Source organism: Mustela nivalis (genome assembly GCF_964662115.1).
Source record: "Mustela nivalis genome assembly, chromosome: 10".
NCBI classification, from domain to species: domain Eukaryota; kingdom Metazoa; phylum Chordata; class Mammalia; order Carnivora; family Mustelidae; genus Mustela; species Mustela nivalis.
The window spans coordinates 98,970,709-98,991,090 of NC_139029.1; the positions used below are offsets into that span (position 1 = coordinate 98,970,709).

Below are 20,382 nucleotides of genomic sequence, written 5' to 3' on the forward strand. Positions count from 1 at the left end.
ACTTGTGATTTCTGTCTGTCAAATAAATAAATCTTTAAAAAAAAATTAAAAATTAAAAAAAATAATGGACCACCTTTTTCATTAGCTTCATGTCTTACCCTCCCATGAAGGCAAGTCTTTATTGAAATAAAGCCATGAGTGAAAATATCAAACAACAATATTAAATTACTGAGAGATACTTGGGATATCAAAGTGTAGCCCAGTGATTCTCAGCAGGGAAGTCTGGGGGCAGGGGATGCAGGGGCTTTTTAACCAGACAGACATCACTCCCCCCACCCCCATCACTGCAGTGAAGAATCACTGTGTGACATGAGACAGATCTGAAGAGACTATGTTACCTTTCTACACATTTGATTACTCTGGAAGTTTGAGGTCAACTGATGCAAATAGCTACCTTTAGAGAAGGAAAGGAAATTGAGTGCCTCCTATGTGTCAGACATCATACTAGATATTTTTCTCATTCAAGCCTTATCCTATGTGGTGGGTATCACCTTGCCCCATCACCATCACCATCACCATTTTACAGAGGAGAAAACAGGTCCTGAGAGGTTAAGTAACATACTTAAGACCACACAACCAGCAAGTTGAACCAGAATTTAAGCTCAAATCTGTCATCCCAACCCATACTACTTCTGAAAGAGTCTGGTCATGTGTAAAAGTGCTATCAGAGGCTTAAAATATTATATAAATATTTGCCACCATGTAATTATATGTATTAAAATATGAGGAGGCATTGGAAGCTTTCAGCTTCTTTGCTCCTGCAGATTCGCTGCTACGTGTGACGACGGCTCTTCTGCCTGAGGGAGACTGGGATGTTGCCTCAGTTACACTTGGGGCCATTTCCCACCGCAGCCCCTCCCTGGGTCATGGAGGGTCTAGCAATGGAATCTCAAGCCTCTCCTAACCGGTTCTGGCGACACCACCTTGTGTGTTCTCAACAGTCCTTCCGGGACTACGTCTGAGACTTCAGAAGAGGACTGTAATCTGCTGAGGTAAAGTCTTTCACAGTTGATCCAAAATGTGTTCTGAGTGCTCGCTTCGGCAGCACATATACAAAATGTCTTCTGAGACCAGTTTATATGTTCTTTCTTGTCCAGCCTCAAGTACACCTGGAAAGAACACATTTAATTACTGTAAATTCTCCCTTAAATCCTCTAATGTTGAGCACTGGATCACGCATGATCCCTTCTCCTCTGCTTTTACATAATCAAATCTATCAGTTTTTCCACTTCTGTTTCTTCTTTATTTTTATTTTTATTTTTATTTTTTAATTTATTTGGCAGACAGAGATCACAAGTAGGCAGAGAGGCAGGCAGACAGAGAGGAAGGAAAGCAGGCTCCCTGCTGAGCAGAGAGCCGGATTCAAGGCTCGATCCCAGGACCCTGGGATCATGACCTGAGCCAAAAGAAGAGGCTTTAACCCACTGAGCCACCCAGGCACCACAACTTCCATTTCTTCTTTTAGTACTTCTGTTTCTATATTTTAAATATAACCTTCTGCAACCCTGGATTATGTCAAGGTATTCATCTTTATAATACTTCTAGGTTTTTATTTTTAACATTTAAAACTTTACTCCATCTTGGGCTCCTGGGTGGCTCAGTGGGTTAAGCCGCTGCCTTCGGCTCAGTTCATGATCTCAGGGTCCTGGGATCGAGTCCCGCATCGGGTTCTCTGCTCAGCAGAGAGCCTGCTTCCCTCTCTCTCTTTGCCTGCCTCTCTGCCTCCTTGTGCTCTCTGCCTGTCAAATAAATAAATAAAATCTTTAAAAAAAAAATTTACTCCATCTTAACTTAATTTTTGGTATAATCTGTGAAGTAAGGGAGTTAACCACTGTTTTTTCAAATTCTCCAATACTATTTATGAATTAATCCTTACCTCCAAGTTTTTAAAAGATTACGTTCCTATACGTATTTGTGTCTGTTCTTGAACTTTTTTTTAAATTTCTTTCTTTTTTTAAAAATATTTTATTTATTTGAGAAAGAGACAGCGAGAGAGGGAACACAAGCAGGGGGAGTTGGGGAGGGAGAAGCAGGCTCCCCGCCGAGCAGAGAGTCCAACGCAGGGCCAATCCCAAGACCCTGGCATCATGAACTGAGCCAAAGGCAGATGCTTAACGACTGAGCCACCCAGGCGCCCTTGTTCTTAAACTTTTAAAAACCTTTGAGACCTACCATTTTAATAAGTCTATACAGGAAAAAAGAACAAATAGATAGTTACATGCAAATACAGTCTTCCCAGCTGTTCCCTGGAGAGGGGTAAGAAAGAGACCAAAACAGAGGGGAAAATTAGAAATGAATAGTGAATGATCAGAAGGGACTTATCAGTTCGGTAACTAAACCCTTGTAAGAATCTGTCCAGGTGTAAAGGAAGGTGTTGCCACTCTCGCTTAATGGAGTGAGCAAGGAGGAAACAAACTCAGGGTAGAGATACACCTGTCAGAAAAAAAGCTTGGCTCCATTTAATTGCTCTCCCCACCTCACCCATTTATGAGCCAAAGTATTCTACTTACTTAGCTACCTTCAGGGTCAGGGCCAAGCCTGCTGTGAACAGAGATCCTGCTGTGGGCAAAAATTATATTGGGAGTCCCTGTCTCAACAGGACCTACTCCATTTGGTAAGTGCAACTATTAAAGAGATAATTCATGAAAAGCAGTTACTACATTGCCTGGCTGTAGGACTCTGCTGCCATAACAAAATACTATAGACTGGGGGCGCTTAAACAACAGATACTAGTTTCCTCACAGTTCTGAGGGCTGGCAATCCCAGATCAAAGCATCAGCAGGTTTCATTTCTCCCAAGGTTTGTCTTCTTCGCTTGCAGATGGCACCTTCTCGCTGTGTCCTTACAAGCCTTTTCTCAGTACATGTGCATCCCCGGTGTCTCTCCCTCTTCTTATAAGGACCAGTCATATTGGGTTAGGGCCTATTCATATGACTTCACTTAACCTTAATTACCACTTCAAAGGCCCTATCTCTGACGAGTCACATTCCAAGGAATACTGGGGGTTTGGACTGCAATATGTGAATTTGGGGGGATAAATTCACACAGTGACACTGGCATGTATGAAAGAACTCATAAAAACGAGCTATCCGTAAGTCCATGTGTTGTGCAAGGCAAATAAACATCGATGCAACCATAACAGGAAACATGTGAAGAGCTTTCTGACCAAAAATAGATGTCTAATGCTTGAGCAGCTCGGGAACAACAGAAAGCCTTGTCCAAAGAGCTACTGATTCCAACCAGGTCAGAGGATACTTGAAGGCTAGAGCACAATGGCTCAGCAGGGGGATGCAGCAAAGGGAACTGAATTGGCTAATGGCCTCCCCAAAACCATAGGTTACTATTTTAAATGTTACAAAAGACCATAGAGCATGAAAAGATGAAAAAGAAAACCAGTGTGGGTCCAGTCTTCAAAGGAGGAGAACTGAGTGATAGGGGCAGTTTGGCTGCATGACACTAAACTAAATTGCTGAGTACTAAGCTGTCTGGGGGCTAGAGGGAGATCACCATCTCTTCTGTCCTGGGGCTCTCGGGACAGAAAATAGCCTTTTCCCTTTTTCTTCCCTTTTCACTAAAATCCTTTTTGCAATCCTTGAAGATGGAAAAGGGCTGTGTGCTAGCCAAAATCCTGCAAAAGGGACACAAATACACTTACCCCTAGTGCTACTTAATGTAAACATAAAAGAGGGGAGGGCTTATTTGGGGAGAAACCTTCCAAGCAGATTTGAAGGAGCACAGCGAGCCTCTGCACCCTTATAAGAGTGGCCCGCTTAGGCAGGGCGTAGCTGCCCGAGACCCAGCAGGGCCAAGCGTTCAAGTTGAGAGTCGTTACCCAAGGCCATGACAGTGCAAAGTGACAAAGTGACCCTCCTCCTCAAGAGAGCAGTAGGTAACTCTAATGCCATGGGAGCCCCCAATTAAGGAAATGGCCTTGTTAAAAAGGGGGTCACCCAAAGCTCAGGAGCTAATATTTCTTTTTAAGATTTACTTGTTTTGTTTTGAGAAAGAAAGAGAGAGCATGGAGGGGAGGGGCAAAGGGAAAGAGAGTGTTAAGCAGACTCCAAGCAGAGTACAGAGCCCGACATGGGGCTCAATTGCAGAATCCTGAGATCACGACCTGAGCCAAAAACAAGGGTCAGCTGTTTAACCTACTGCGCTCCCAAGGTGCCTCTGCAGGAGCTAGTATTCGGTCATTCTCCACCCAAGGGCTTTCAGAACCCTCCAGAGGCACATCTGCCCAGTCAAGGGAAAGGAATATGTATGAGCCATTGTAGGGAGGGTGATCCTCGCTACATATGTCATCAGACCACTGATCCATTGAAATAGCAGCATGAAGTGGAACTGATTTTCTTTTAAGAATTCCTAGGTAGGTGTGGCCACACATAGATGTGGTCTTTTAAGAGCCAGGACTCTGCAGGACTCTTGGGTTATTTTTGCATTAGGGCCCAAATGGTGATTTTAAAACAACAAACCACACGAATTACCCTCTGGAGTTACACTGCTAGAAAGTATCATGAATATGGGATCTCTAAATTCCTTTGTGTCATTTGAAGGCCATCAAAATCTTTTATCCCCAGAGCACACTCAGATAGCCCTCTGAGTTCACCAAGGGATGAAGTCTTTTCTTGGACTTTCCTCTCTGCTTCATGTGCTCATTTGCTCCCTGGAGAAACGGTGGTCCAAATGTTATCATTAACACTATGAAAATAGTAAAAATGTCTCAAACATATATTGTAGATCAGATGTAATTCACACCAAAAGAAGAGGGTCTCTTTAGCCAAAAGATTGCATACATTTTTGGTAGTTACCAAACAAACAAAAATCTGATGATTCTCAAATTTGTATCTCCAGCTATCATCACTCTCTCCCAATCCAGACATGTTCCCAACTACTGACCAGCCACCTCCAGCTGATGCTACCTCATTCTAAACATATCCAAAACAAGCTCATTTTTGTGAGAGACTATCTACTTAAGTCATCCAAGTTAGAGATTTCAGTCTTTGAAAGCTTTGACCCTTAAGTCTTAATTGGTCCTCACTTTTTATCAATTATACTGCTCAAATGCTTCTATATCCTTACTGTTCCACTGTTCTTTATCCATATTGTTCCTCAGTTCAGTATCTTTTCTCAAGTGAACAATTGCTCAGCCTCTCAACTAATCTTTCTGCCTACAGTTTCATTTTGATTTTTGAATTTTGATCTGAGAACCAACCCTTTGAGACATGGTAGATGGGAATAAAAGCTTAACCTCTCCTGAACAAGAAGGAAAAAGCAAGACTTCTTTAGATCCAACTCAAAGCAGAAGAGTGACAGAGCTGAGAAACAAAGGAACAAGTCTTTCCCGATCAATGTCGCATGCTGCTGGGGTTTGACCCAATGATTCTGGCAGAGTTCTAGGTATTTTCTTGAGAGGAGACGGGAAGATGTTCTTGATGAAAGATGGGAAGACAGAGGAAAAATGGCTACTCAACTGAGGGGTTAAATTAGCCAAGAATCTATTAGGACTCAAGACAGGAGACCCTTAGCTTTCCTTAAGTAATATGCAAAAGAACTTGTTTATGTACACACTCTAAAAATTATAGGCAAATTTTAATTTTTAAAGAAAAAAATTACTTCTAAATCTACCCCCTGGTAATGACTACCATGTCTGTATATGCCCTTCTAGTCTCTTCCCACTGCATACATATTTTATCTAGCTATAATCGCAGTCTTTATCTTGGGTAAATATATAGAATTATGTATCTAAAGATGTGGTAAGTTATAAAAAACAATTGACCTGGGACACCTGGCTGGCTCAGTCAGAAGAGCATGCCACCCTTGATCCCAGGGTGGTAAGCTCAAGCCCCACATTGGGTTTAGAGATAACTAAAATAAATAAACCTGACCTTACCTAATTTCATGCATTTCACTTGAGGACTTTTCAATTTGGTGTATATTGCTCATTAGAGAGTAACTCCTAACTGTGAAGGGTGACGTTGGAGCCTGGTTGTACCTACACAATTTTACTCAAAAGGAATAGTGCAGAATTTGGTAAAGTTCTAGCCACTTAATATCACTGGACCCCAGATATGGGGGAAAATGCCTAATGTCTAGGATATAAACAAGAGAATCTCCTATCTTCATAGCACATTCTGGCTCTTACTGGCAGCATCTTTAAAATGGGGTTAATACCTACTTTCTGGGTATTTTGGTGGCTCAGTTGGTTAAACAACCACCTTCAGCTCAAGTCAAGATCCTGGAGTTCTAGGATCAAGTCCCACATCAGGCTCTCTGCTAAAGCAGGGAGTCTACTTTTCCCTCTGACCCTCCCCCGCTTCATGCTCTTTCTCTCTCAAATAAATAAAATCTTTTAAAAAATAATAATACCTATTTTCCAGGGCTTTTGTGAAGAATAAATTATGTGAAATTACATTGTAAGCTATTAAAAAATGATACAAATATAAGGAAAAACTATTAGTATCACTCCTAAGTCTGTATCTCTCACTAAACTCCAAATTCCTTAAGAAATGATACCCTTACTTCCTATCTTTGTGTATCTCCCCTCTCCACCTCTCTGAATGCTATTGTAGCAGAAACTGAGCTCTACTGGGGCTCAGAGAAACAATTTTTCTCAGAATTCTCAGGGACATCTCACCAAGAGTTTTACAGGAGTAATAATAGGGATCTGGGAGTTATTTTTAGTATTTATATAAGTCTAACCTGATATTATACTGTTATCAGCAGTAAAGCTTTACAAGCTAAATAAAACACCAGTGTCTTCCCTAATTTTTCTTGTTTTCCCTTGTAAATGGAATTTTATAAAACAAATATGCATCTCATAGAAAAATTAATTGTTGCTTTATTTAGTAAATATTGTGTGAGGACCTGTGGTAACTGCCAAGGAAAAAAAGACGAATAAAAGAACCCTCGCCTTTATGGGCGTCACAATCCAGTGAGGGCAGACAAGTTCAATGTGCAAGTATATTATACAACAAGCACAATAACAAAGACAATCACAATAAAGGGAAATGCAGGATGGTCAACCTAGACAAGTGGGGCTGGGCGGTTACGAAAGGCTTCCTGGAGGAAGTAAAACCTTAAAAGACTTCTGGGAGTTATCCAGGCAAAGGCTGGGTGTAAAGGAAGAAACGGAGGCCACACAGTATTTCCAGGCAGAGGGAGCAATATATGCACAAGATCAAAGGTCACAAACATGTCACCAAGAAATTTTGGTTCAACAGGGCCCCTTGTGTAGAATCAGGGTATAGGAGGGGGTAAAGATTAGGATGGCATTTTACCCTGGCTTTTATTTTGAAAATTTTTCACACCTGGAGCGCCTGGGTGGCTCAGTGAGTTAAAGCCTCTGCCTTCGGCTTAGGTCATGATCCCAGGGTCCTGGGATCGAGCCCCACATCGGGCTCTCTGCTCAGCAGGGAGCCTGCTTCCCTCTCTCTCTGCCTGCCTCTCTGCCTACTTGGGATCTCCATCTGTCAAATAAATAAATAAAATCTTTAACCAAAATAATAATAATAATAATAGTGCAGTGAATATCTATATACTTTCACCTAAATAATCCAGGGAGTGTTGAGGGTTGGTGGGGAGAAGGAGAGATTAAATGAATGAATGAATGAATGAACAAATGAAGAGGCAAAATGTTAATAATTGGTGTTCAACTGGTGGTAGAGATTTCTAACACTCTTCAGATGCTCCCTCTCTCCCAATCTGTAAAGGTAAATCTTCCTACAGCTTTCCTCAGTTTTCTAATCTTCCTACAGTAAATCTTCCTACAGCTTTCCGCAGTTTTTTTCCTTCTTTCCCTACTTGGGAAACTTTGAAGACTAACTTAACTGTTAACTAACTGTTCATAAAAACATTCTGCTGTAATGTGAAAGCTGCAGTAATTTCTTATCCAGATAAACCAGTATTTCTCAACATGTTTCATAACCAAACCCTAAGGAACATTTTCAGACTTCTTTTCTAACTGCCTCTTAGGAAACTATATATGCAGATATACTGTATATTTGGCTTTGTAATGTGTGTGTGTGTGTTTATTATATACACGTTACATATATTATGTCTAAGTAATATATATGCTTATATACTTAAAAGAGTAAGATTTGGGGGGCACCTGGGTGCTCAGTTGGTTAAGTGTCTGGCAAGTGTCATGGTTTCAGCTCAGGTCATGATCTCAGGGTCTTGAAATCGAGCCCTGCTTTGGGCTCCCTGCTCAATGGTGAGTTTTCTTGAGATTCTCTCTCTCTCCCTCTTCTCCTGCCCCACCCACCCCTGCTCTCTCTCTCTCTAAAATAAGTCTTTAAAAAAAAAAAAAAAGGAGTAAGATATTTCCATACCTCAAGAACCAATTTTTGCCCACTTGTGGGCATTAACACTCCTACTGAGAATGCATGATATAAACAGATCCAACATAGAGAGGCATAAATCAGATTATAATAGAATGAATTTCCATTCCAATTAGTTTTTGTAAACAATATTAATGTATTAGTCACTTAAATACATGTAAAGCAAGATAAATTCAAAGATATCTAACAAAAAATAAGTTAATTCCTAAGGCTTTGTGTCAGATCTTCTACAAAAACTTTTTTATTATAAACCACAGACATCATAATTAATATGCTCCAAAGAACCTAGTGCAGTGATAAAGGACCCAATTCATCAATTGTCACCTTACTGACAAAATGAGTTAAATAGCGTAAGTCTCTGTTGGGAAAGGTAGGGGGAGGACCATGGCAATCCCAAGTAGCTTGGGGTCAGTGGAGGAACCAACCCAAAGCAGACAAGTCCTAGAGAAGGAGAATGCTCTTTGTAGGAGGCAGCAAAACTCAGGCAGATGTTGGAATAAGAAGACTGTTTTGAAGATAAACTACCAACAGCATCATTTTACCAAGGTCACAGCAGCTCTGTCCAGTAGAAATCTAATGTAAACATTGTATACAACTTTATTTTAGAAACCATATTACAAAAGTAAAAAGGAATAAGTAAAAATAATTTTAATAGTAGATTTTATTTTATAGATTTTTATTAAAATATTATCACTTTTAGATAAATAAACTGTAGCAGATTCACTTTGGAATAGCATCCAGTGTGAAAAAGAAATAGGCTATCAAGCCATGAAAAGATGTGAAGGAAGCTTAAATGTCTATTTCTAAGTGAAAGAAGCCAATCTGAAAAGGCTACATACTGTATGATTCCCATGATATGACATTCTGGAAAGGACAAGATGATAGACAGTAAAAAGATCAGGGATTGCCAGGAGTTTGAGGAGAGGAACAGGTGAGTAAATAAAGCATGGGGGATTTTAGGAGAGTAAAACTATCCTAAAATGGTGGATACATGTCATTATATATTTGTCAAAACCTACAGAATGAACAACACCAAGAATGACCCTTAATAAAAACTGTGGACTTCGGTGATAATGATGTATCAGTACTGGTTAGAGCATACCAAATCTAACTCCCTGGTGCAGGATGTTGATGGTGGGGAGGCCATGCATGTGTGTGGAGACGGGATATATGGGAACTCTCTGCACTTTCCACTCAGGTTTGATGTGAACCTAAGACTACTCTAAAAAATAAAGTCTGTATTTAAAAAAAAAAAAAAAATATATATATATATATATATACACACACACACACACATATATATATACACACACACATATATTTATAATATGTATCATTTTAACATGCAATCAATATAAAATATTACTAATGAGATGATTTACCTTCCTTTTCGCATTACAAATCTTTTACAACCCACATGTATTTTACATTTCACCATTTCTACTTTGGATTAACCGCATCTCAAGTGCTCAAAAGCCACAAGTGGAACAGTACAAGTCTAGAGCAGGGGCAGCACCAAGCCCCACTGGATACTTACACGATACTTAGATTTGCTCTGCAAGTACAGCTTCCAATGAAGCCTCTGAATCCTCTTTCCACCCCGATTGCCCCCTCACAGCTCCCCTCTTATAGCTATTTACATGCACCCTCCCTACAAGCCCTTTCCCCAGGCCAGCCCTCCAGATAGTATCACTCTAGAGATCTTCCTGATGGGACTCTGTCTAAAAGAGAGGCACTGAACACTGAAGAATATAAAGGATTTATCACATCAGAGTTTCCTGAAAACACCATGTACTCCTCTCATTAGTAAAAGGAGAAAAAGCTTTCAGGTTCTGCACACTGTGCAAAAAAAAAAAAGAAGAAGAAGAATTTATTAAAATGCAGTGCAGATTTAAGTGCTACCTAGAAAATAGGTACTTAAGAATGAGTTGCTGTCAATGTAGAAATAAATAACTTGGCTTTGTCTCATCTGGTGGGGATTATATATATTTCTATACAACTAGGAGCATTAATGTATAGACTTCTCTATAAGCCATGATATATTATAAACTGCTCATGCTCTAAATGCTATTACCAAGATGTGGGTGCACTTCAGCTCAGAAAAGTTAGCTGTCATTTGAATTAAAAAGGCACTACATTAAATCACAGTCTGCCCTTTTATATTAATCATTTTCAGGTTCTGTCACTCAGAGAAGGGAGAAAAAAAGGTATTTATTTGCTTATCATTTTGAACAGCTCTTCCAAAAGAGGGGAAAAGAAAAAAAAAAAAAAGTGGCCCGTGTGGTCCCACAGAATCCTGAGAAGCAAACCAAGTGCTATAACACGAGCTGCATATGTATACGTTTTATTTATAGTCACAGAAGTCATTATTAAATGCCCAGCCCCCATCTCAGTCCTCTTTGAAATGAAAGAGGAAATTTTAAAATAAAACAAATAAAATCGGTATTGCACTGTGTACAGTATACTTTTTTTAAAATATTTTGTTTATTTATTTGACAGACAGAGATCACAAGTAGGCAGAGAAGCAGGCAGAGAGAGAGGGGAGAAGCAGGCTCTCTGCTGAGCAGAGAGCCGGATGTGGGGCTTGATGCCAGGACCCCAAGACCATGACCCAAGTCGAAAGCAGAGGCTTTAACCAACTGAGCCACCCAGGTGCCCCTGTGTGTGGTATTCTTAAAATTAAGACTTCTATATGAAAAGTCAAAATATTTTCTATCGTGACAGCTAAATGTTTTCAAATAGGTATCAATATAATCTTAATAAAATTTAATAAAAGGACAGGATATCTGGGATTCAATTGGAAATATTTGAACAAAGAAAAATGATAATAAAAGTTGGGGGAGGGAGGCCTGGGTGGCTCAGTCAGCTGAGCGTCTGCCTTCGGCTCAGGTCATGATCTCAGGGTCCTGGGATCGAGTCCCACATCGGGCTCCTTGCTTAGCAGGGAGCCTGCTTCTCCCTCTGCCTGCTCTGCCTGTTCTGCCTGCAGCTTTCCATGCTTCTGCTCTCTCTCTGACAAATAAATAAAATCTTTTAAATAAGTAAATAAAAGTTGGGGGAAATACCTGAAATAAAAATGATACTGAATGAGAGATAAGTGGAGATTCATTATACTCTCTGCGCTGTGTGTGGCTTATGTCTAAAGTTTTCCAAATAAAAAAGTTCAAAATTATTGGTGGTAAGTTTTAAAATATGTAAATATCTTTTTTTTTTTTTTTAAAGAATTTATTTATTTATTTGAGAGAGAGAGAGAGACAGCAAGAGGCGGAATACAAGCATGGGGGCTGGTAGAAGCAGGCTTCCTGCTGAGTGGGGAGAGCCCAAAGAGGGGCTCGATCCCAGGACCCTGGAGACATGACCTGAGCCGAAGGCAGATGCTTAATGACTGAACTACCCAGGGGTCCCAAATATGTAGATACCTTTAACAAAAGAAATTGTTACCTGGTTATTTCTGACTCAGGGCATGGCACAGGAGATTTACTATTTACTTATGTTCTTTTAAATTAGTCACCTTTTTATCAAACATTATTTTCTCAATTAAAAAACCTATATAAACTCATATGCACACACACATATTCGCACACACATTAGTGTTTTGTTAAGTGTAGAGTAATCTACACTTCCTGAAGAAACTGGTTACGCATTTAGCTTTGCACCTGATTAGTTGTGGGTCCTTAAGCAAGTTACTTCTGAGACTTATTAAGAACAAATTTAAATGAAAAAAATATATTTGAAAATACCCATCACAGTGTCAGGTACAATATAGGTGTTTAAACAACATTTAACACATAGGGAGAACTAGATTTACTATGGAGATATGGCCACGCCTAACGTTTGAGGGGTCATGAGCAAAAGGAAAAAAAGTCATATGCCCATATTGTTTTTCTTTTCTTTTCCACCCAACAAACTCCATCAAGCTCCACCACCCCCAACAGCTGCCCTTTGACCACTTCTGAGGCCAAAGTGAAGGGGGTGGAGTGGGATAATGTACTTAGTATTCCTTGTCCCTGGGTGAGGATGTGACTGAAGAGGGGCCTAAGTAGGTCCTTCTAAAACAAAGAGCTCAGGGCAGTGGCCAGGACTAAAACCTGTACTGATTAGAGACCAGGTGTTACACCAAACCACTCAACAGAACAGCAGTCAGAACACATGGGTTCATGCCCCAGTTCTTCCAGAAATTCCATGTGAACTCAGGCCATGTCTCTACCTAGCTTTTCTCATATATCCATGTAATAAATATTTATTGGGCTCCAACTATGGGCTAGGCATGCATCTAGATACCATGAATACATAGAGTATACAAGAGACAATAGGCCTTGCCTTCAGAGACTTACCATATGGAACAAGCTAAGATATCTGAGGCAAATGTATTCCAGACAAAGGGTCTCCTCTAAATTAAATTTTCCTGATTAATCTTGCAAGTTGACATGTTCATTAAGCACAAATAAGAAGAAATAAGAAAACACAAATCAGAAAAAGATAGCATAAGTTAAATTATAATGCAATATTATGAAGAGTGCAAAACGTCTTTTTTCTTCCTTTTTATTAACCTTTAAAAAAAATTTTTTTTTAAGATTTTATTTATTTACAAGAGAGAGGGGGCAGGAGAGCTAGTGAGAGAGCAAGCACAAGTGGGAGGGGAAGGACAAAGGGAGAAGCAGACTCCCCACTGGGCAGGGAGCCCAAAGTGGGGCTCTACTCCAGGACCCTGGGATTACAACCTGAGCTAAAGACAGACGCTTGGCTGAGTCACCCAGAAGCCCCGTTTTTGTTGTTGTTTTTTAATTTTTTTTAGTGTAATTGACACATGTTATGTTAGTTTGGGGTACAACATAGCCATTTGATAAATTTAACTATTAAGCTGTGCTCACCACAAGTGTAGCTACCATCTGTCACCATACAACACTATTACAATACCATTGACTACATTCCTTATGCTGTGCCTTTTATTGCTGAGACTTATTCCCACCATGACTGGAAGCCTGTAGCTCCCACTCCCCTTCCCCTATTTTGCCTATCTCCTACCCCCCACTTTACTGGCAATCACCAGTTTGTTCTGTGTGTGTACAAGTGTGATTCTGCTTTTTGCTTGTTTATTCATTTAAAACATGCCTTTTAATATCTGTTCTCTAATACACCAGTATGAGCACTCCACAACTGCTGCTCTAATTTTAATCACAAGAATTATCACCATATGCCATACAAAATCCAATCTCTGAATGTGCCATTTTCTTTATATTACCCAGCTTATGTATATTTTATGTGGAAGATAAATTTATATAAAAGATAATGTAATCACAAAGCATTTATCCACATTAATTTTTTAGTAAATATGTTAATATATCAGGCGCTTTATGAAACATCTATTTCAAAAAAGGTTAATAATGAGCTTTATTATTTGATAAACATAAAAAGGGAATTCACAGAAAAAGATAAATAAAGTATGTAATAAAGTATGGCCTAAGAATAGCTTATATTTAGGCTAAACTAGCTAATATTGGGTGCAGCTTTTTGACTCTATCAATTCTGGAATGTTGGGGGTCAGGACAGAACCTCTGGTCAGAGAAGGAGTCAAGTGAGAAGAGCTAGAAGATCTTAAAAGAAAGAATTCTTTCTGAAAGTGTGAGGAGTTAAGTAATAATGGAACTTATATCTTATTTAGTTCCAGTTTGACCTGAAAGAAGTTACACAAGGAGAGTTCCAAACCTCAGATCAGTCTAGCCATTTCATCCTACACCTTCTCAAGGCTGAAGAGTTGCCCACTTAACATAAAATACCACTTCTAAGGAACTACTTATACTTGTTAGATCTCACAATTAGAAACATCTCAAGGTACAGTGAATTCCTAGATAAAACGCAAAGCAGCCATAATGCAACATAACCAAGTTTTCTCCTGTCCATCTCAGTTCAACACAAGCAAAACAGAAGTGTGCACGGTCCAAGCTCTCTTAGTAGTGTAGCTGCTATACTACTTAGAGAGCTTGGACCGTGCACACTTCTATTTTGCAGCTACTTCCACTAGATGGCACTAAAGAATCTTTTAGGAATCAGGCTCTTTCAAAAAAAAAAAAAAAAAAAGTGTGGGTGGAGCAGTAGAAAAAAGGAGGTTGAGTAGGCCTGCAGAGGTAGAGCTAAGGGAAGTCGCTATTAGAACACAGCTTCCATAAAAGGAGGGATTTTTGCTTGTTCTACACAATGATATATCCTGGCAATCAAAAGTCCCTGCCCTCACTACTATTCTAGGGGGGAGCTAGCCACGAAGGCATTCTGGGAAAACACATTCCAGGTGCTTAAAGAATATGTGATAAACAAATGAAGGTCCTGAAGTGCCACGGAAGATGATGATCAAATTGGGAGTTTCAGAAAGATCTCTGACAGGATTATCAAGAATGGACTAGAAACAGAGACACCAGTTAGTAATCTAAACAAAATATGATAAGGACTTAAACTTGACTTGAAAGCAGGAATAGTGGGGATGGATGGGAAGGAGTCAATTCAGAGATATGGTGTGGATAATAACAGTAAAAAGAGCCCTTTATATCAAACACGGGCTCTAGAAACACCACCTTTAAATCTCACAACAATCAAGGGAGGATGAAGATTTTTATTAAATAGGGCTGAGGAGCCTGGGAAATACCAACATTTCAGAGCTGGGTGGAAGAAGTCATGCTCTGCAGCGAGAAAGACAAGGAGTCGTCAGAGGGACAGGAAGTGGAAGGAAAAATCAAGAATAGTGTTATGGCAACCAAGGAGAGAAAGTTCGGTTGTTGTTGTTGTTTTTAAGATTTTATTTATTTATTTGACAGAGAGAGAGAGATCACAAGTAGGCAGAGAGGCAGGCGGGGGTGGGGGGTGGAGCAGACTCCCCACTGAGCAGAGAGTCTGATGTGAGACTCAATCCCAGGACCCTGAGATCATGACCTGAGCTGAAGGCAGAGGCTTAATCCTCTGAGCCTTCCAGGCGCCCTGGGAAGAGAAAGTTTTAAGAAATCTGTCAAGGTCACAAGCAGGGGTGACTGGCTGGTTTGGTTGGTAGGGCCATTTGGTGTGACTCTTGATATCCAGGTTGTGAATTCCAGCCTCCGCTGGGCACAGAACTTACTTAAAACAAAATAAAACCACAGCCAATTCTGTTTGATAACAACTGAAAATTTTTAAAGTAAGGAAGCAAGAGGGATGGTTAAGTGAGAAAGAAGTGCAATGGTGAAAGTAAGTCAGACACAGCTCTCTGGTTCACTTTCTATGTACTCACTCTGTCTCTGGTGGGGCTAGTCGATCACTCTTCATTCTTTTTTTTTTTTTAATATTTTTATTTATTTATTTGACAGACAGATCACAAGTAGGCAGAGGCAGGCAGAGCGAGAGGAGGAAGCAGGCTCCCTGCTGAGCAGAGGGCGCGATGCAGGGCTCAATCCCAGGACCCTGAGATCATGACCTGAGCCGAAGGCAGAGGCTTTAACCCACTGAGCCACCCAGGTGCCCCGATCACTCTTCATTCTTCACAGGTCCTCCTGCCTTCCCATCCTTCCTGCCTTTGGTGCTTTTCACTATTTTGGGCTACGAGGGTGGGCTGAAACTCTTTAGACACTCTGATGGACCTGATCACATTCATCAGTCCCATTCCTCTGATCCTGCGACTTCAGTACTTCCCTATACTATTTGCCGCCTGCAGTCCCCAGAAAGATGAAGCAGTATGTGAGCACGGGAACACTGAACTGATTCTGGGACAGGAGAATCCTTAACTAATGCTCTCCTGTGACTTCACTCCGTTTCACCTATGGTCTGCACAGCCCATAAAACTCTGGTTTATTCTCCTTTATTTGCAATCATCATTCCCTGCCTCATCAACAATAAGCCTTTATTACAGGGCTAGTGATCGGGCATTAGGTTCATCGCTAAGCGTTTCTCATCTTCATACAGAGACAATGTGTTTGTGCATGTGTGTATACATACATATATGCACCCACATAAACATACATATACATGTATGTACATACATATATGTACCCATATGTTCATATACATATATACAAACTAAATAAACATGCTTAACACTATCACACAAACTGAAAAGAAAAACATATAGCAAAAGAGTTCCTGGAGCTCAAGTCTGGAGCCCTGAAGTAACAGGGAGTTTCAAAGAGGTAGTGTAAATCAGGCCTGACATCAAAGGAGGGGTAGGTTTAAATAATATAGGTGGAAGGATTCTGCAGACAAAACTGGCAACAAAAGAAGTGTGTTTGGCAATACTTAGGGGACAACTAAAAGGCCAGTTTTGGGATATATTAGAATCAATATTTTATCCTGTGGAGATAAGGAGCTAATGAAACTTTTAGAATGAAGCCTGCCTTGTAAGCACGTTTTTCCAATTAATTTGGGCAAAATTGTAGGATTGATTGGAAAAAAAGAAAAAAAAAAGGAGGGCAGGGATAATTCGGAGACTACTACAATACCTGAGGTGAGGGTGTAATACTACAGGTAAGGGTCCTGTATCATCTGAAAATTCTATGCAGTGAGATGTTGGCAGTACGGATGGAAAGAAATTGGCACCTGCCTGGATATGGGAAAAAGAGAAGGGAAGCCAGGAGCACTGTAAGGTTTCAAGTTGGAGCGAAGTGGGGAAAATGATATCCTTGAGAGAATAAAATAGGAAAATTCAGAGCACACAGTTTAGTGAGCAAAAAAGTTCAATGAAGTTTAAGGCAGGTGGGCCTGAAGATGATGGGGACAGACTTGGGTGCAGATTTAAAATAGATAGTTGTGACCAAAGCTCAGGGGAGAAAGTGTGGATCTGGGAATCATCTGTGTAGAGGGCATGTAGAGAGAAAAGGTAGGGTATAAAGAGGATGAAAGGGAACCAGTGAGGAAGGAGAGTATGAGAAGCAGCCCAAGAGATCAGAAGGCCAGGAGAGTAGAGCATTTCAGAAGTCAAGAAGGAAGCAAGTCTGAAGGATGAGGAAGTATGTAACAATGGTGACTACTAGAGACTGTATATTGAGAAAGGCGCGTGACTCGGTCACTTGTAATCTATAAGAGAAAAGTTTCAATAGAAAAGAGGAGTTGGAAGTTAGTTTATTTGAGGGAGGAAAAAAATGGGTGATTGATGGTGATGACCACAGAAAGCAGGACTACTCTTCTGAGAAATGTAAGGGTGAGAGTCACAAAAGTCAGTAACTGGAAAGCCAGCTCAGTCAAGGGAGGATCTGCTTCCTCCTTTAGGATTTGATCGTAACTCTTGGCATAAAGAACATGCTAGTAAAGGACTGATTAAAAATGTAGGAGCAGGGGCGCCTGGGTGGCTCAGTAGGTTAAAGCCTCTGCCTTCGGCTCAGGTCATGATCTCAGGGTCCTGGGATTGAGCCCCGCATTGAGCCCCGCATTGGGAGCCTGCTTCCCCTCTCTCTCTGCCTGCTGCCCTGCCTACTTGTGATCTCTCTCTGTCAAATAAATAAATAAAATCTTAAAAAAAAAAGAAAAAGAAAAGAAAGAAAGAAAAAAAGAAAACGTAAGAGCAGCAAGGTTTTGAAGAGCCAGGAGAGGCCTGGAATAGAGTTGAGGAATGGAAGAAAGGCAGTCAGGATGGGTATGAGAGAAGGTGTGACAAACCACAGATTTGGGGGGAAGGGGGAAGAGGAGGGACAGAGGGAGAGCCCCAACAGCCAGACTTGATCTCACAACCCTGAGATTATGACCTGAGCCAAAATCAAGAGTCAGATGCTTAATCCACTGAGCCACTCATGCCCCCTGATAAACCATAGATTTTTAAGTAGAAAGTGAGGGAGTTCTCCAGATATCCCTGCTTTTCTCACTCCATTAAAGGCAGTTATCTGCTGAGTATATAAGTGATTAGATGCTCAAGAAGAAAGGAAAGGGAGGTCAGGGTCAAATCTTAAACATGGCATCCCAAATAGGAGTTCAAGTCTCAGAGGTGTTACCTTGGGCTGCCCACCAGACCTCTCTGCCACTCCATTTCCTCACAGAGTTGTTAAAAGATTAAGTGAAATAATGCACATGTAAATTCTAAAGCACTTCATAAACAAGAGAAGCTTGGAACACCTACCATGGGAAATGTGACAGTGCATGAATAAGAGATGAAGCCAAGCATCACCCAGCATCAGGTGAAGCTGAGAGGAAGAATATATAGCAAACAAAAGTCTGCACAGTTTTTGTGACTTACTCTGGCACACCCGAGTGTAGAAAGCAGATTCTGAGTCGGGGTAGGTGAGGAAAAGGAGGAGGAGGAGAAACTGAAGAAACCTAGGTAAGGAGTATTTTAAGACCTTGGTAGGCATATTTATTTTGGGGAATCACATGTAATTTTTATATAAAAGTGGCATTTGGGGACACCTGGGGGGCTCAGTCAGTTGGGCGGCCAACTCCATGACTTCGCTAGGGTTGTGATCTTGGGGTCCCAGATTAGAGCCCTACACTGGGCTCGCCGCTTGGTGGAGAGTCAACCGAAGGATTCTCTCTCTCTCTCCCTCTGCCCCTTGCCCCTCAAGCTTGCCAGTGCATGCCTGCACACACGAGCGCACGCGCGCTCTCTCTCTCATAAATAAATGAATCTTAAAAATAAATTTTAGGGGCACCTCGGTGGCTCAGTTAGTTAGGCATCTGCCTCCAACTCAGGGTCCCGGGATCCAGCCCCATATGGGCTCCCTGCTCAGCAAGGAGCCTGCTTCTCCCTCTCCAGCTCCCTGGCGCTTAAGTTCCCTCTCTGTCTCTCTGTCACAAATAAAGTCTTTTAAAAATTTAAAAATAATAAATATTTTTTAAAGTGGCATTTGACTTCATCGACATGTGCATTTTGGAAATGGCCAAACATTTCAATTCCTGAAAGCTTTTTATAGCTTTCATATTTGAGAGTCCTGTTCTACTTTGTTTTGTATTTGGGAATTCCCTGTATTTGTAAGCTTAGGCTCCAGGCCGTGGGCCTATGGCAGGAGATGAGTAATGGGAGACCCCTCGGGTCCAAACCAAGGAAGGAAGGTGACAAAACCAGCAGGGAGAGAATCAGGCATACGAGACAGGCTGAAGCAACCGGAAATCATAGGCACAGTGGAGGATAAGGAGCTAGAGTGTTACCATTTCTGGAAATTGAGGAGTTCCGGGTTCCGGATCCCAGGTGTGGCCAAGCCCCCACAGGGCCGAACGAGGAGACTCCTGGTACGGACACTGAGAGAAGGAGACAGAGAAACTGTCAAGGCCGCCTGACGCGTTCATCTTCGCCATCAGTCTGTGAGCCCACAAAGCGTCCATCCCTCGTCGACATCCTCCACCCTCCCACGGTGACCAGTCACCGGCCCTCCGCCATGATCAAAACGGCAGGACAAACGTGCTCCGTTTCTGGTATACAGAACTGGAGCGTCCTGGGGGACAAACCCTTACGCCCTCAGAACTTCCGCGGCCCTGGCCCCGAAGGGAAACAACGGCTTCTCCAGGCCCAGACACCGAGGAGCCCGAGCTCCCCAACCGCCACCCCTCGGTTCAACGGTCAACCAGACGGGGCCACAGAACCAGGGCCTCAGGGCCCTTGCCCCGGGAAACCAAGCTCTTGTAGCCGGCACTCTAGGCTTGAGGGATTCCTGAACTAAAATAAACTGGGCAGGCCCCGAGGGGAGCTCCGGGCTCACGCCGGCTGAGCAGAAACGTCGGTCGTCACGTCGGAAGCCTTCGGCACTAAGACGACGCCTGGTCCTACAACTCCCGGCAAGCTGTGCGCTGCGCTCGGGGCGCCAGCCACCAATGGGAAAGCCCAGGCCGGTTCGTGGGCCCAATCCGAAGGCGCGAAGGAGGTCGTCCCGGGGGCTTATCAGAGCGGATTTTTAAGGGGTCCTCTGGCCTCTCTGGTAGCTACAGCGATAGAGAGAGTCCCCGTAAAAGGGTGACGCTGGCTATACTGTGCCGCTCACTCCCAGCCCTGCTCTTTTCCTCCCCTCCGCCCGAGCTCTCAACATCCCACCTCAGTTTGGTCCCTCCCCTCCCGGTCGTAGTGGATAGGCGAAGATGTGGAATTTCCAAGCCTTATTGGATGCTGCTGGTG

The 20,382-nt window shown here is 41.8% G+C and overlaps 1 long non-coding RNA gene across 1 annotated transcript; it reads right to left on the reverse strand.

Moving 5' to 3' along the window:
* Positions 1-74: 74 nt before the first annotated feature.
* Positions 75-20,372, reverse strand: LOC309842982. The gene is made up of 2 exons (XR_014299893.1): positions 19,425-20,372; positions 75-1,109 (listed from the first exon to the last, which is right to left on the reverse strand). It is a non-coding gene; the product is annotated as an uncharacterized lncRNA (long non-coding RNA).
* Positions 20,373-20,382: the final 10 nt, after the last annotated feature.